Source organism: Wolffia australiana, chromosome 3 (assembly GCF_029677425.1).
Source record: "Wolffia australiana isolate 7733 chromosome 3, ASM2967742v1".
Taxonomy (NCBI): Eukaryota; Viridiplantae; Streptophyta; class Magnoliopsida; order Alismatales; family Araceae; genus Wolffia; species Wolffia australiana.
The window spans coordinates 8,832,507-8,847,851 of NC_135837.1; positions in this window are offsets into that span (position 1 = coordinate 8,832,507).

Below are 15,345 nucleotides of genomic sequence, written 5' to 3' on the forward strand. Positions count from 1 at the left end.
CCTCTGTTCTTGTCTTGTCTTGTCCGTCACGCCGCGCGCCGTGGGGAACGCTCTTGTAAATTTTTCACACCACTCCTGTCTCTAGAAGTCTCGACCTCCCAGCCTCCATTCGGGCGCGCGTGTGGACACTCCGCTTTCTCGCCCCGAGTCACGCCTCGCATGTTCTCTCCGCAAGTTCTCGGTTTAGTACCGCCTTGTGCCTTGGAATCGAGCTGAATTCAGATATACTCCCTGGTGCGTGGTCTCGCTTGGAATTGCAGGCATCACTTAATATGGAGAGAAGGAACCGAGCAACCATCACAGCGCTCTGTATGGGCCCACTACAACCAGGATGGCGCTAGAGGGCGCCCAAGAGCTAGAATTCCACGGAGTGCAGCTGGAATCAACAAGCGCAGTCAGCAGCAGCTGTTTCTCCGCGGCGTGAGTGATTCGCCCATTTTGCTCTGCGAATGCTAAAAGACACCATTTTCTGCATGCAACTTTATTGCCGCAGCGGTGTGCCGAGGTCCCTTCGAGGCCATTCCTGCTCACGGAGCGCACGAATACGTAGCGCCTCTGTTTTCTTTAACCGACTGCGTGGATCCAGTCAGCGAGGCCCTTCCGGACGGGCCGCCACGTGTGGCGCTTTGGTCTCTTCTGCTTTCTCACTTCCAACTCTCTCTTCCTTAATTTTCCTTCCTCTGTTCTTGTCTTGTCTTGTCCGTCACGCCAGCGCGCCGTGGGGAACGCCTTGTAAATTTTTCGTCACCACTCCCGTCTCTAGAAGTCTCGACCTCCCAGCCCTCCATTCGGCGCGCCGCGTGGACACTCCGCTTTCTCTCGCCCCGAGTCACGCCTCGCATGTTCTCTCCGCAAGTTCTCGGTTTAGTACCGCCTTGTGCCTTGGAATCGGAGCTGAATTCAGATATACTCCTGTGCGTGGTCTCGCTTGGAATTGCAGGCATCACTTAATATGGAGAGAAGGAACCGAGCAACCATCACAGCGCTCAGTATGGGCCCACTACAACCAGGATGGCGCTAGAGGGCGCCCAAGAGCTAGAATTCCACTGAGTGCAGCTGGAATCAACAAGCGCAGTCAGCAGCAGCTGTTTCTCCGCGGCGTGAGTGATTCGCCCATTTTGCTCTGAATGCTAAAGACACCATTTTCTGCATGCAACTTTATTGCCGTGCAGCTGGTGTGCCGAGGTCCCTTCGAGGCCATTCTCGCTCACGGAGCGCATTTAACACGTAGCGCGCCCTGTTTTCTTTAACCGACTGCGTGGATCCAGTCAGCGAGGGCCCTTCCGACGGGCCGCCACGTGTGGCGCTTTGGTCTCTTCTGCTTTCACTTCCAACTCTCTCTTCCTTAATTTTCCTTCCTCTGTTCTTGTCTTGTCTTGTCCACACGCCATGCGCCGTGGGAACGCCTTGTAAATTTTTCGTCACCACTCCCTGTCTCTAGAAGTCTCGACCTCCCAGCCTCCATTCGGGCGCGCGGTGGACACTCCGCTTTCTCTCGCCCCGAGTCACGCCTCGCATGTTCTTCTACAAGTTCTCGGTTTAGTACCGTCTTGTGCCTTGGAATCGAGCTGAATTCAGATATACTCCCGTGCGTGGTCTCGCTTGGAATTGCAGGCATCACTTAATATGGAGAGAAGGAACCGAGCAACCATCACAGCGCTCTGTATGGGCCCACTACAACCAGGATGGCGCTAGAGGGCGCCCCAAGAGCTAGAATTCCACGGAGTGCAGCTGGAATCAACAAGCGCAGTCAGCAGCAGCTGTTTCTCGCGGCGTGAGTGATTCGCCATTTTGCTCTGCGAATGCTAAAGACACCATTTTCTGCATGCAACTTTATTGCCGCAGCGGTGTGCCGAGGTCCCTTCGAGGCCATTCCTGCTCACGAGCGCATTTAATACGTAGCGCGCCTGTTTTCTTTAACCGACTCTGCGTGGATCCAGTCAGCGAGGGCCCTTCCGGACGGGGCCGCCACGTGTGGCGCTTTGGTCTCTTCTGCTTTCACTTCCAACTCTCTCTTCCTTAATTTTCCTTCCTCTGTTCTTGTCTTGTCTTGTCCGTCACGCCGCGCGCCGTGGGAACGCCTTGTAAATTTTTCGCCACCACTCGCCTCTCTAGAAGTCTCGACCTCCCAGCCCTCCATTCGCGCGCTGGTGGACACTCCGCTTTCTCGCCCCGAGTCACGCCTCGCATGTTCTCTCTACAAGTTCTCGGTTTAGTACCGCTTGTGCCTTGGAATCGAGCTGAATTCAGATATACTCCCTGTGCGTGGTCTCGCTTGGAATTGCAGGCATCACTTAATATGGAGAGAAGGAACCGAGCAACCATCACAGCGCTCTGTATGGGCCCACTACAACCAGGATGGCGCTAGAGGGCGCCTCAAGAGCTAGAATTCCACGGAGTGCAGCTGGAATCAACAAGCGCAGTCAGCAGCAGCTGTTTCTCCGCGGCGTGAGTGATTCGCCCATTTTGCTCTGCGAATGCTAAAGACACCATTTTCTGCATGCAACTTTATTGCCGTGCAGCGGTGTGCCGAGGTCCCTTCGAGGCTATTCCTGCTCACGGAGCGCATTTAATACGTAGCGCGCTGTTTTCTTTAACCGACTCTGCGTGGATCCAGTCAGCGAGGGCCCTTCCGGACGGGCCGCCACGTGTGGCGCTTTGGTCTCTTCTGCTTTCACTTCCAACTCTCTCTTCCTTAATTTTCCTTCCTCTGTTCTTGTCTTGTCTTGTCCGTCACGCCGCGCGCCGTGGGAACGCCTTGTAAATTTTTCGTCACCACTCCCGCCTCTAGAAGTCTCGACCTCCCAGCCTCCATTCGCGCGCTGTGGACACTCCGCTTTCTCGCCCGAGTCACGCCTCGCATGTTCTCTCCGCAAGTTCTCGGTTTAGTACCGCCTTGTGCCTTGGAATCGGAGCTGAATTCAGATATACTCCTGGGTGCGTGGTCTCGCTTGGAATTGCAGGCATCACTTAATATGGAGAGAAGGAACCGAGCAACCATCACAGCTCTGTATGGGCCCACTACAACCAGGATGGCGCTAGAGGGCGCCCAAGAGCTAGAATTCCACTGAGTGCAGCGGGAATCAACAAGCGCAGTCAGCAGCAGCTGTTTCTCCGCGGCGTGAGTGATTCGCCCATTTTGCTCTGCGAATGCTAAAGACACCATTTTCTGCATGCAACTTTATTGCCGTGCAGCGGTGTGCCGAGGTCCTTCGAGGCCATTCCTGCTCACGGAGCGCATTTAATACGTAGCGCGCCTGTTTTCTTTAACCGACTGCGTGGATCCAGTCAGCGAGGGCCCTTCCGACGGGCCGCCACGTGTGGCGCTTTGGTCTCTTCTGCTTTCACTTCCAACTCTCTTCCTTAATTTTCCTTCCTCTGTTCTTGTCTTGTCTTGTCCGTCACGCCGCGCGCCGTGGGAACGCCTTGTAAATTTTTCGTCACCACTCCCGTCTCTAGAAGTCTCGACCTCCCAGCCTCCATTCGGCGCGCGCGGTGGACACTCCGCTTTTCTCTCGCCCCGAGTCACGCCTCGCATGTTCTCTCTACAAGTTCTCGGTTTAGTACCGCCTTGTGCCTTGGAATCGGAGCTGAATTCAGATATACTCCCCGGGTGCGTGGTCTCGCTTGGAATTGCAGGCATCACTTAATATGGAGAGAAGGAACCGAGCAACCATCACAGCGCTCTGTATGGGCCCACTACAACCAGGATGGCGCTAGAGGGCGCCCCAAGAGCTAGAATTCCACGGAGTGCAGCGGAATCAACAAGCGCAGTCAGCAGCAGCTGTTTCTCCGCGGCGTGAGTGATTCGCCATTTTGCTCTGCGAATGCTAAAGACACCATTTTCTGCATGCAACTTTATTGCCGTGCAGCGGTGTGCCGAGGTCCTTCGAGGCTATTCCTGCTCACGGAGCGCATTTAATACGTAGCGCGCTCTGTTTTCTTTAACCGACTGCGTGGATCCAGTCAGCGAGGCCCTTCCGGACGGGCCGCCACGTGTGGCGCTTTGGTCTCTTCTGCTTTCACTTCCAACTCTCTCTTCCTTAATTTTCCTTCCTCTGTTCTTGTCTTGTCTTGTCCATTACGCCGCGCGCCGTGGGGAACGCCTTGTAAATTTTTCGTCACCACTCCCGTCTCTAGAAGTCTCGACCTCCCAGCCTCCATTCGCGCGCGTGTGGACACTCCGCTTTTCTCGCCCCGAGTCACGCCTCGCATGTTCTCTCCGCAAGTTCTCGGTTTAGTACCGCCTTGTGCCTTGGAATCGGAGCTGAATTCAGATATACTCCCGGTGCGTGGTCTCGCTTGGAACTGCAGGCATCACTTAATATGGAGAGAAGGAACCGAGCAACCATCACAGCGCTCTGTATGGGCCCACTACAACCAGGATGGCGCTAGAGGGCGCCCCCAGGAGCTAGAATTCCACGGAGTGCAGCGGGAATCAACAAGCGCAGTCAGCAGCAGCTGTTTCTCCGCGCGTGAGTGATTCGCCCATTTTGCTCTGCGAATGCTAAAGACACCATTTTCTGCATGCAACTTTATTGCCGCAGCGGTGTGCCGAGGTCCCTTCGAGGCCATTCCTGCTCACGGAGCGCATTTAATACGTAGCGCGCCTGTTTTCTTTAACCGACTCTGCGGATCCAGTCAGCGAGGGCCCTTCCGACGGGCCGCCACGTGTGGCGCTTTGGTCTCTTCTGCTTTCACTTCCAACTCTCTCTTCCTTAATTTTCCTTCCTCTGTTCTTGTCTTGTCTTGTCCGTCACGCCGCGCGCGCCGTGGGGAACGTCTTGTAAATTTTTCGTCACCACTCCCTGTCTCTAGAAGTCTCGACCTCCCAGCCCTCCATTCGCGCCGCCGTGTGGACACTCCGCTTTCTCGCCCGAGTCACGCTCGCATGTTCTCTCCGCAAGTTCTCGGTTTAGTACCGCCTTGTGCCTTGGAATCGGAGCTGAATTCAGATATACTCCCGGGTGCGTGGTCTCGCTTGGAATTGCAGGCATCACTTAATATGGAGAGAAGGAACCGAGCAACCATCACAGCGCTCTGTATGGGCTCACTACAACCAGGATGGCGCTAGAGGGCGCCCAAGAGCTAGAATTCCACGGAGTGCAGCGGAATCAACAAGCGCAGTCAGCAGCAGCTGTTTCTCCGCGGCGTGAGTGATTCGCCATTTTGCTCTGCGAATGCTAAAAGACACCATTTTCTGCATGCAACTTTATTGCCGTGCAGCTGGTGTGCCGAGGTCCCTTCGAGGCCATTCCTGCTCACGAGCGCACGAATACGTAGCGCCCTGTTTTCTTTAACCGACTTCGCGTGGATCCAGTCAGCGAGGGCCCTTCCGACGGGCCGCCACGTGGCGCTTTGGTCTCTTCTGCTTTCACTTCCAACTCTCTCTTCCTTAATTTTCCTTCCTCTGTTCTTGTCTTGTCTTGTCCACACGCCGCGCGCCGTGGGGAACGTCTTGTAAATTTTTCGTCACCACTCCCTGTCTCTAGAAGTCTCGACCTCCCAGCCCTCCATTCGGGCGCGCGTGTGGACACTCCGCTTTTCTCGCCCCGAGTCACGCCTCGCATGTTCTCTACAAGTTCTCGGTTTAGTACCGCTTGTGCCTTGGAATCGAGCTGAATTCAGATATACTCCCTGTGCGTGGTCTCGCTTGGAATTGCAGGCATCACTTAATATGGAGAGAAGGAACCGAGCAACCATCACAGCGTTCTGTATGGGCCCACTACAACCAGGATGGCGCTAGAGGGCGCCTCAAGAGCTAGAATTCCACTGAGTGCAGCGGGAATCAACAAGCGCAGCAGCAGCTGTTTCTCCGCGGGCGTGAGTGATTCGCCCATTTTGCTCTGCGAATGCTAAAGACACCATTTTCTGCATGCAACTTTATTGCCGTGCAGCGGTGTGCCGAGGTCCCTTCGAGGCCATTCCTGCTCACGGAGCGCATTTAACACGTAGCGCCCTGTTTTCTTTAACCGACTCTGCGTGGATCCAGTCAGCGAGGGCCCTTCCGGACGGGCCGCCACGTGTGGCGCTTTGGTCTCTTCTGCTTTCACTTCCAACTCTCTCTTCCTTAATTTTCCTTCCTCTGTTCTTGTCTTGTCTTGTCCGTCACGCCGCGGCGCCGTGGGGAACGTCTTGTAAATTTTTCGTCACCACTCGCCTGTCTAGAAGTCTCGACCTCCCAGCCTCCATTCGGCGCGCGCGTGTGGACACTCCGCTTTCTCGCCCGAGTCACGCCTCGCATGTTCTCTCTACAAGTTCTCGGTTTAGTACCGTCTTGTGCCTTGGAATCGGAGCTGAATTCAGATATACTCCTGGGTGCGTGGTCTCGCTTGGAATTGCAGGCATCACTTAATATGGAGAGAAGGAACCGAGCAACCATCACAGCGCTCAGTATGGCCCACTACAACCAGGATGGCGCTAGAGGGCGCCCAAGAGCTAGAATTCCACGGAGTGCAGCGGGAATCAACAAGCGCAGTCAGCAGCTGTTTCTCCGCGGGCGTGAGTGATTCGCCCATTTTGCTCTGCGAATGCTAAAGACACCATTTTCTGCATGCAACTTTATTGCCGTGCAGCGGTGTGCCGAGGTCCCTTCGAGGCCATTCCTGCTCACGGAGCGCATTTAACACGTAGCGCCTGTTTTCTTTAACCGACTCTGCGTGGATCCAGTCAGCGAGGGCCCTTCCGACGGGCCGCCACGTGGCGCTTTGGTCTCTTCTGCTTTCACTTCCAACTCTCTCTTCCTTAATTTTCCTTCCTCTGTTCTTGTCTTGTCTTGTCCACACGCCGCGCGCCGTGGGGAACGCCTTGTAAATTTTTCGTCACCACTCCCTGTCTCTAGAAGTCTCGACCTCCCAGCCTCCATTCGGCGCGTGTGGACACTCCGCTTTTCTCGCCCGAGTCACGCCTCGCATGTTCTCTCTAAGTTCTCGGTTTAGTACCGTCTTGTGCCTTGGAATCGAGCTGAATTCAGATATACTCCCTGGGTGCGTGGTCTCGCTTGGAATTGCAGGCATCACTTAATATGGAGAGAAGGAACCGAGCAACCATCACAGCGCTCTGTATGGGCTCACTACAACCAGGATGGCGCTAGAGGGCGCCCCAAGAGCTAGAATTCCACGGAGTGCAGCGGAATCAACAAGCGCAGTCAGCAGCAGCTGTTTCTCCGCGGGCGTGAGTGATTCGCCCATTTTGCTCTGCGAATGCTAAAAGACACCATTTTCTGCATGCAACTTTATTGCCGTGCAGCTGGTGTGCCGAGGTCCCTTCGAGGCCATTCTCGCTCACGGAGCGCATTTAATACGTAGCGCGCTCTGTTTTCTTTAACCGACTCTGCGTGGATCCAGTCAGCGAGGGCCCTTCCGGACGGGCCGCCACGTGTGGCGCTTTGGTCTCTTCTGCTTTCTCACTTCCAACTCTCTCTTCCTTAATTTTCCTTCCTCTGTTCTTGTCTTGTCTTGTCCGTCACGCCGCGCGCCGTGGGAACGCCTTGTAAATTTTTCGTCACCACTCCTGTCTCTAGAAGTCTCGACCTCCCAGCCTCCATTCGGCGCGCCGCGTGTGGACACTCCGCTTTTCTCTCGCCCCGAGTCACGCCTCGCATGTTCTCTCTACAAGTTCTCGGTTTAGTACCGCCTTGTGCCTTGGAATCGGAGCTGAATTCAGATATACTCCTCAGGTGCGTGGTCTCGCTTGGAATTGCAGGCATCACTTAATATGGAGAGAAGGAACCGAGCAACCATCACAGCGTCTGTATGGGCCCACTACAACCAGGATGGCGCTAGAGGGCGCCCCAAGAGCTAGAATTCCACGGAGTGCAGCGGAATCAAAGCGCAGTCAGCAGCAGCTGTTTCTCCGCGGCGTGAGTGATTCGCCATTTTGCTCTGCGAATGCTAAAGACACCATTTTCTGCATGCAACTTTATTGCCGTGCAGCGTGTGCCGAGGTCCTTCGAGGCTATTCCTCGCTCACGGAGCGCATTTAATACGTAGCGCCTGTTTTCTTTAACCGACTGCGTGGATCCAGTCAGCGAGGGCCCTTCCGACGGGCCGCCACGTGTGGCGCTTTGGTCTCTTCTGCTTTCTCACTTCCAACTCTCTTCCTTAATTTTCCTTCCTCTGTTCTTGTCTTGTCTTGTCCGTCACGCCGCGCGCCGTGGGAACGTCTTGTAAATTTTTCGTCACCACTCCCTGTCTCTAGAAGTCTCGACCTCCCAGCCCTCCATTCGGCGCGCGTGTGGACACTCCGCTTTTCTCGCCCGAGTCACGCCTCGCATGTTCTCTCTACAAGTTCTCGGTTTAGTACCGTCTTGTGCCTTGGAATCGGAGCTGAATTCAGATATACTCCCTGGGTGCGTGGTCTCGCTTGGAATTGCAGGCATCACTTAATATGGAGAGAAGGAACCGAGCAACCATCACAGCGCTCTGTATGGGCCCACTACAACCAGGATGGCGCTAGAGGGCGCCCAAGAGCTAGAATTCCACTGAGTGCAGCGGAATCAATAAGCGCAGTCAGCAGCAGCTGTTTCTCCGCGGCGTGAGTGATTCGCCCATTTTGCTCTGCGAATGCTAAAGACACCATTTTCTGCATGCAACTTTATTGCCGTGCAGCGGTGTGCCGAGGTCCCTTCGAGGCCATTCCTGCTCACGGAGCACGAATACGTAGCGCTCTGTTTTCTTTAACCGACTCTGCGTGGATCCAGTCAGCGAGGGCCCTTCCGGACGGGCCGCCACGTGTGGCGCTTTGGTCTCTTCTGCTTTCACTTCCAACTCTCTCTTCCTTAATTTTCCTTCCTCTGTTCTTGTCTTGTCTTGTCCGTCACGCGCGCGCCGTGGGGAACGCCTTGTAAATTTTTCGTCACCACTCCCTGTCTCTAGAAGTCTCGACCTCCCAGCCCTCCATTCGCGCGCCGCTGTGGACACTCCGCTTTCTCGCCCCGAGTCACGCCTCGCATGTTCTCTCTACAAGTTCTCGGTTTAGTACCGTCTTGTGCCTTGGAATCGGAGCTGAATTCAGATATACTCCCCGGGTGCGTGGTCTCGCTTGGAATTGCAGGCATCACTTAATATGGAGAGAAGGAACCGAGCAACCATCACAGCGCTCTGTATGGGCCCACTACAACCAGGATGGCGCTAGAGGGCGCCCCAAGAGCTAGAATTCCACGAGTGCAGCGGGAATCAATAAGCGCAGTCAGCAGCAGCTGTTTCTCCGCGGCGTGAGTGATTCGCCCATTTTGCTCTGCGAATGCTAAAAGACACCATTTTCTGCATGCAACTTTATTGCCGTGCAGCGGTGCCGAGGTCCCTTCGAGGCCATTCCTGCTCACGGAGCGCATTTAACACGTAGCGCGCCCTGTTTTCTTTAACCGACTGCGTGGATCCAGTCAGCGAGGGCCCTTCCGACGGGCCGCCACGTGTGGCGCTTTGGTCTCTTCTGCTTTCACTTCCAACTCTCTCTTCCTTAATTTTCCTTCCTCTGTTCTTGTCTTGTCTTGTCCATCACGCCGCGCGCCGTGGGAACGTCTTGTAAATTTTTCGTCACCACTCCCTGTCTCTAGAAGTCTCGACCTCCCAGCCCTCCATTCGGCGCGCGCGTGTGGACACTCCGCTTTCTCGCCCCGAGTCACGCCTCGCATGTTCTCTCTACAAGTTCTCGTTTAGTACCGTCTTGTGCCTTGGAATCGGAGCTGAATTCAGATATACTCCCCTGGTGCGTGGTCTCGCTTGGAATTGCAGGCATCACTTAATATGGAGAGAAGGAACCGAGCAACCATCACAGCGCTCTGTATGGGCCCACTACAACCAGGATGGCGCTAGAGGGCGCCCCAAGAGCTAGAATTCCACGGAGTGCAGCGGAATCAACAAGCGCAGTCAGCAGCAGCTGTTTCTCCGCGGCGTGAGTGATTCGCCATTTTGCTCTGCGAATGCTAAAGACACCATTTTCTGCATGCAACTTTATTGCCGCAGCGAGTGTGTGCGAGGTCCCTTCGAGGCCATTCCTCGCTCACGGAGCGCATTTAATACGTAGCGCCTGTTTTCTTTAACCGACTTCTGCGTGGATCCAGTCAGCGAGGCCCTTCCGGACGGGCCGCCACGTGTGGCGCTTTGGTCTCTTCTGCTTTCTCACTTCCAACTCTCTCTTCCTTAATTTTCCTTCCTCTGTTCTTGTCTTGTCTTGTCCGTCACGCCGCGCGCCGTGGGGAACGTCTTGTAAATTTTTCGTCACCACTCCTCGTCTCTAGAAGTCTCGACCTCCCAGCCCTCCATTCGGGCGCGTGTGGACACTCCGCTTTCTCGCCCCGAGTCACGCCTCGCATGTTCTCTCTACAAGTTCTCGGTTTAGTACCGCCTTGTGCCTTGGAATCGGAGCTGAATTCAGATATACTCTGGGTGCGTGGTCTCGCTTGGAATTGCAGGCATCACTTAATATGGAGAGAAGGAACCGAGCAACCATCACAGCGTTCTGTATGGGCCCACTACAACCAGGATGGCGCTAGAGGGCGCCCCCAGGAGCTAGAATTCCACGGAGTGCAGCGGGAATCAACAAGCGCAGTCAGCAGCAGCTGTTTCTCCGCGGGCGTGAGTGATTCGCCCATTTTGCTCTGCGAATGCTAAAAGACACCATTGTCTGCATGCAACTTTATTGCAGCGGTGTGTGCCGAGGTCCTTCGAGGCCATTCCTGCTCACGGAGCGCACGAATACGTAGCGCCCCTGTTTTCTTTAACCGACTGCGTGGATCCAGTCAGCGAGGGCCCTTCCGACGGGCCGCCACGTGTGGCGCTTTGGTCTCTTCTGCTTTCTCACTTCCAACTCTCTCTTCCTTAATTTTCCTTCCTCTGTTCTTGTCTTGTCTTGTCCATTACGCCATGCGCGCCGTGGGGAACGTCTTGTAAATTTTTCGTCACCACTCCCTGTCTCTAGAAGTCTCGACCTCCCAGCCTCCATTCGGCGCGCGCGTGTGGACACTCCGCTTTCTCTCGCCCGAGTCACGCCTCGCATGTTCTCTACAAGTTCTCGGTTTAGTACCGCCTTGTGCCTTGGAATCGAGCTGAATTCAGATATACTCCTGGGTGCGTGGTCTCGCTTGGAATTGCAGGCATCACTTAATATGGAGAGAAGGAACCGAGCAACCATCACAGCGCTCAGTATGGGCCCACTACAACCAGGATGGCGCTAGAGGGCGCCCCAAGAGCTAGAATTCCACGGAGTGCAGGGAATCAACAAGCGCAGTCAGCAGCAGCTGTTTCTCCGCGGCGTGAGTGATTCGCCCATTTTGCTCTGCGAATGCTAAAGACACCATTTTCTGCATGCAACTTTATTGCCGTGCAGCGGTGTGCCGAGGTCCTTCGAGGCCATTCTCGCTCACGGAGCGCATTTAATACGTAGCGCGCCTGTTTTCTTTAACCGACTCTGCGTGGATCCAGTCAGCGAGGCCCTTCCGACGGGCCGCCACGTGTGGCGCTTTGGTCTCTTCTGCTTTCTCACTTCCAACTCTCTCTTCCTTAATTTTCCTTCCTCTGTTCTTGTCTTGTCTTGTCCATCACGCCATGCGCCGTGGGAACGTCTTGTAAATTTTTCGCCACCACTCCTGTCTCTAGAAGTCTCGACCTCCCAGCCCTCCATTCGGCGCGCGCGCGGTGGACACTCCGCTTTCTCGCCCCGAGTCACGCCTCGCATGTTCTCTCCGCAAGTTCTCGGTTTAGTACCGTCTTGTGCCTTGGAATCGGAGCTGAATTCAGATATACTCCTGGGTGCGTGGTCTCGCTTGGAATTGCAGGCATCACTTAATATGGAGAGAAGGAACCGAGCAACCATCACAGCGTTCTGTATGGGCCACTACAACCAGGATGGCGCTAGAGGGCGCCCCAAGAGCTAGAATTCCACTGAGTGCAGCGGGAATCAACAAGCGCAGTCAGCAGCAGCTGTTTCTCCGGGCGTGAGTGATTCGCCCATTTTGCTCTGCGAATGCTAAAGACACCATTTTCTGCATGCAACTTTATTGCCGCAGCGGTGTGCCGAGGTCCCTTCGAGGCCATTCCTGCTCACGGAGCGCATTTAATACGTAGCGCGCCCTGTTTTCTTTAACCGACTCTGCGGATCCAGTCAGCGAGGGCCCTTCCGGACGGGCCGCCACGTGTGGCGCTTTGGTCTCTTCTGCTTTCACTTCCAACTCTCTTCCTTAATTTTCCTTCCTCTGTTCTTGTCTTGTCTTGTCCGTCACGCCGCGCGCCGTGGGGAACGTCTTGTAAATTTTTCGTCACCACTCCTGTCTCTAGAAGTCTCGACCTCCCAGCCTCCATTCGGGCGCGCCGGCGTGTGGACACTCCGCTTTCTCGCCCCGAGTCACGCCTCGCATGTTCTCTCTACAAGTTCTCGGTTTAGTACCGCCTTGTGCCTTGGAGTCGGAGCTGAATTCAGATATACTCCCTGGGTGCGTGGTCTCGCTTGGAATTGCAGGCATCACTTAATATGGAGAGAAGGAACCGAGCAACCATCACAGCGCTCAGTATGGGCCCACTACAACCAGGATGGCGCTAGAGGGCGCCCCAAGAGCTAGAATTCCACAGTGCAGCGGAATCAACAAGCGCAGTCAGCAGCAGCTGTTTCTCCGCGGCGTGAGTGATTCGCCCATTTTGCTCTGCGAATGCTAAAGACACCATTTTCTGCATGCAACTTTATTGCCGCAGCGGTGTGCCGAGGTCCTTCGAGGCCATTCCTGCTCACGGAGCGCATTTAATACGTAGCGCGCCTCTGTTTCTTTAACCGACTGCGTGGATCCAGTCAGCGAGGGCCCTTCCGGACGGGCCGCCACGTGTGGCGCTTTGGTCTCTTCTGCTTTCTCACTTCCAACTCTCTCTTCCTTAATTTTCCTTCCTCTGTTCTTGTCTTGTCTTGTCCATCACGCCAGCGCCGTGGGGAACGTCTTGTAAATTTTTCGTCACCACTCCCTGTCTCTAGAAGTCTCGACCTCCCAGCCCTCCATTCGGCGCCGCGTGTGGACACTCCGCTTTCTCGCCCCGAGTCACGCCTCGCATGTTCTCTACAAGTTCTCGGTTTAGTACCGCCTTGTGCCTTGGAATCGGAGCTGAATTCAGATATACTCCCTGGGTGCGTGGTCTCGCTTGGAATTGCAGGCATCACTTAATATGGAGAGAAGGAACCGAGCAACCATCACAGCGTTCTGTATGGGCCCACTACAACCAGGATGGCGCTAGAGGGCGCCCCCAAGAGCTAGAATTCCACGGAGTGCAGCGGGAATCAACAAGCGCAGTCAGCAGCAGCTGTTTCTCCGCGGGCGTGAGTGATTCGCCCATTTTGCTCTGCGAATGCTAAAAGACACCATTTTCTGCATGCAACTTTATTGCCGTGCAGCGGGTGTGCCGAGGTCCCTTCGAGGCCATTCCCTGCTCACGGAGCGTACGAATACGTAGCGCGCCCTGTTTTCTTTAACCGACTTCTGTGGATCCAGTCAGCGAGGGCCCTTCCGGACGGGCCGCCACGTGTGGCGCTTTGGTCTCTTCTGCTTTCTCACTTCCAACTCTCTTCCTTAATTTTCCTTCCTCTGTTCTTGTCTTGTCTTGTCCACACGCCGCGCGCCGTGGGGAACGCCTTGTAAATTTTTCGTCACCACTCCTGTCTCTAGAAGTCTCGACCTCCCAGCCTCCATTCGGCGCGCGTGTGGACACTCCGCTTTCTCGCCCCGAGTCACGTCTCGCATGTTCTCTCTACAAGTTCTCGGTTTAGTACCGTCTTGTGCCTTGGAATCGGAGCTGAATTCAGATATACTCCCTGGTGCGTGGTCTCGCTTGGAATTGCAGGCATCACTTAATATGGAGAGAAGGAACCGAGCAACCATCACAGCGTTCTGTGGGCCCACTACAACCAGGATGGCGCTAGAGGGCGCCCCAAGAGCTAGAATTCCACGGAGTGCAGGAATCAAAGCGCAGTCAGCAGCAGCTGTTTCTCCGCGGGCGTGAGTGATTCGCCCATTTTGCTCTGCGAATGCTAAAGACACCATTTTCTGCATGCAACTTTATTGCCGCAGCGGTGTGCCGAGGTCCTTCGAGGCCATTCCTGCTCACGGAGCGCATTTAATACGTAGCGCCCTGTTTTCTTTAACCGACTGCGTGGATCCAGTCAGCGAGGGCCCTTCCGACGGGCCGCCACGTGTGGCGCTTTGGTCTCTTCTGCTTTCACTTCCAACTCTCTCTTCCTTAATTTTCCTTCCTCTGTTCTTGTCTTGTCTTGTCCGTCACGCCGCGCGCCGTGGGAACGTCTTGTAAATTTTTCGTCACCACTCCTGTCTCTAGAAGTCTCGACCTCCCAGCCTCCATTCGGCGCGCCGCGTGTGGACACTCCGCTTTCTCGCCCCGAGTCACGTCTCGCATGTTCTCTCTACAAGTTCTCGGTTTAGTACCGTCTTGTGCCTTGGAATCGGAGCTGAATTCAGATATACTCCCCTGGGTGCGTGGTCTCGCTTGGAATTGCAGGCATCACTTAATATGGAGAGAAGGAACCGAGCAACCATCACAGCGTTCTGTATGGGCACACTACAACCAGGATGGCGCTAGAGGGCGCCCCCAAGAGCTAGAATTCCACGGAGTGCAGCGGGAATCAACAAGCGCAGTCAGCAGCAGCTGTTTCTCCGCGGGCGTGAGTGATTCGCCCATTTTGCTCTGCGAATGCTAAAAGACACCATTTTCTGCATGCAACTTTATTGCCGTGCAGCGAGTGTGCCGAGGTCCCTTCGAGGCTATTCCTGCTCACGGAGCGTCACGAACACGTAGCGCCTCTGTTTTCTTTAACCGACTGCGTGGATCCAGTCAGCGAGGGCCCTTCCGACGGGCCGTCACGTGTGGCGCTTTGGTCTCTTCTGCTTTCTCACTTCCAACTCTCTCTTCCTTAATTTTCCTTCCTCTGTGCTTGTCTTGTCTTGTCCGTCACGCTCGCGCGCCGTGGGGAACGTCTTGTAAATTTTTCGTCACCACTCCCTGTCTCTAGAAGTCTCGACCTCCCAGCCCTCCATTCGGCGCGCCGCGTGTGGACACTCCGTTTTCTCTCGCCCCCCGAGTCACGTCTCGCATGTTCTCTCTACAAGTTCTCGGTTTAGTACCGTCTTGTGCCTTGGAATCGGAGCTGAATTCAGATATACTCCCCTGGGTGCGTGGTCTCGCTTGGAATTGCAGGCATCACTTAATATGGAGAGAAGGAACCGAGCAACCATCACAGCGTTCTGTCTGGGCCCACTACAACCAGGCTGGCGCGAGGGGGCGCCCCCAAGCGCTAGCCTTCCACGGAGTGCAGCGGGAATCAACAAGCGCAGTCAGCAGCAGCTGTTTCTCCGCG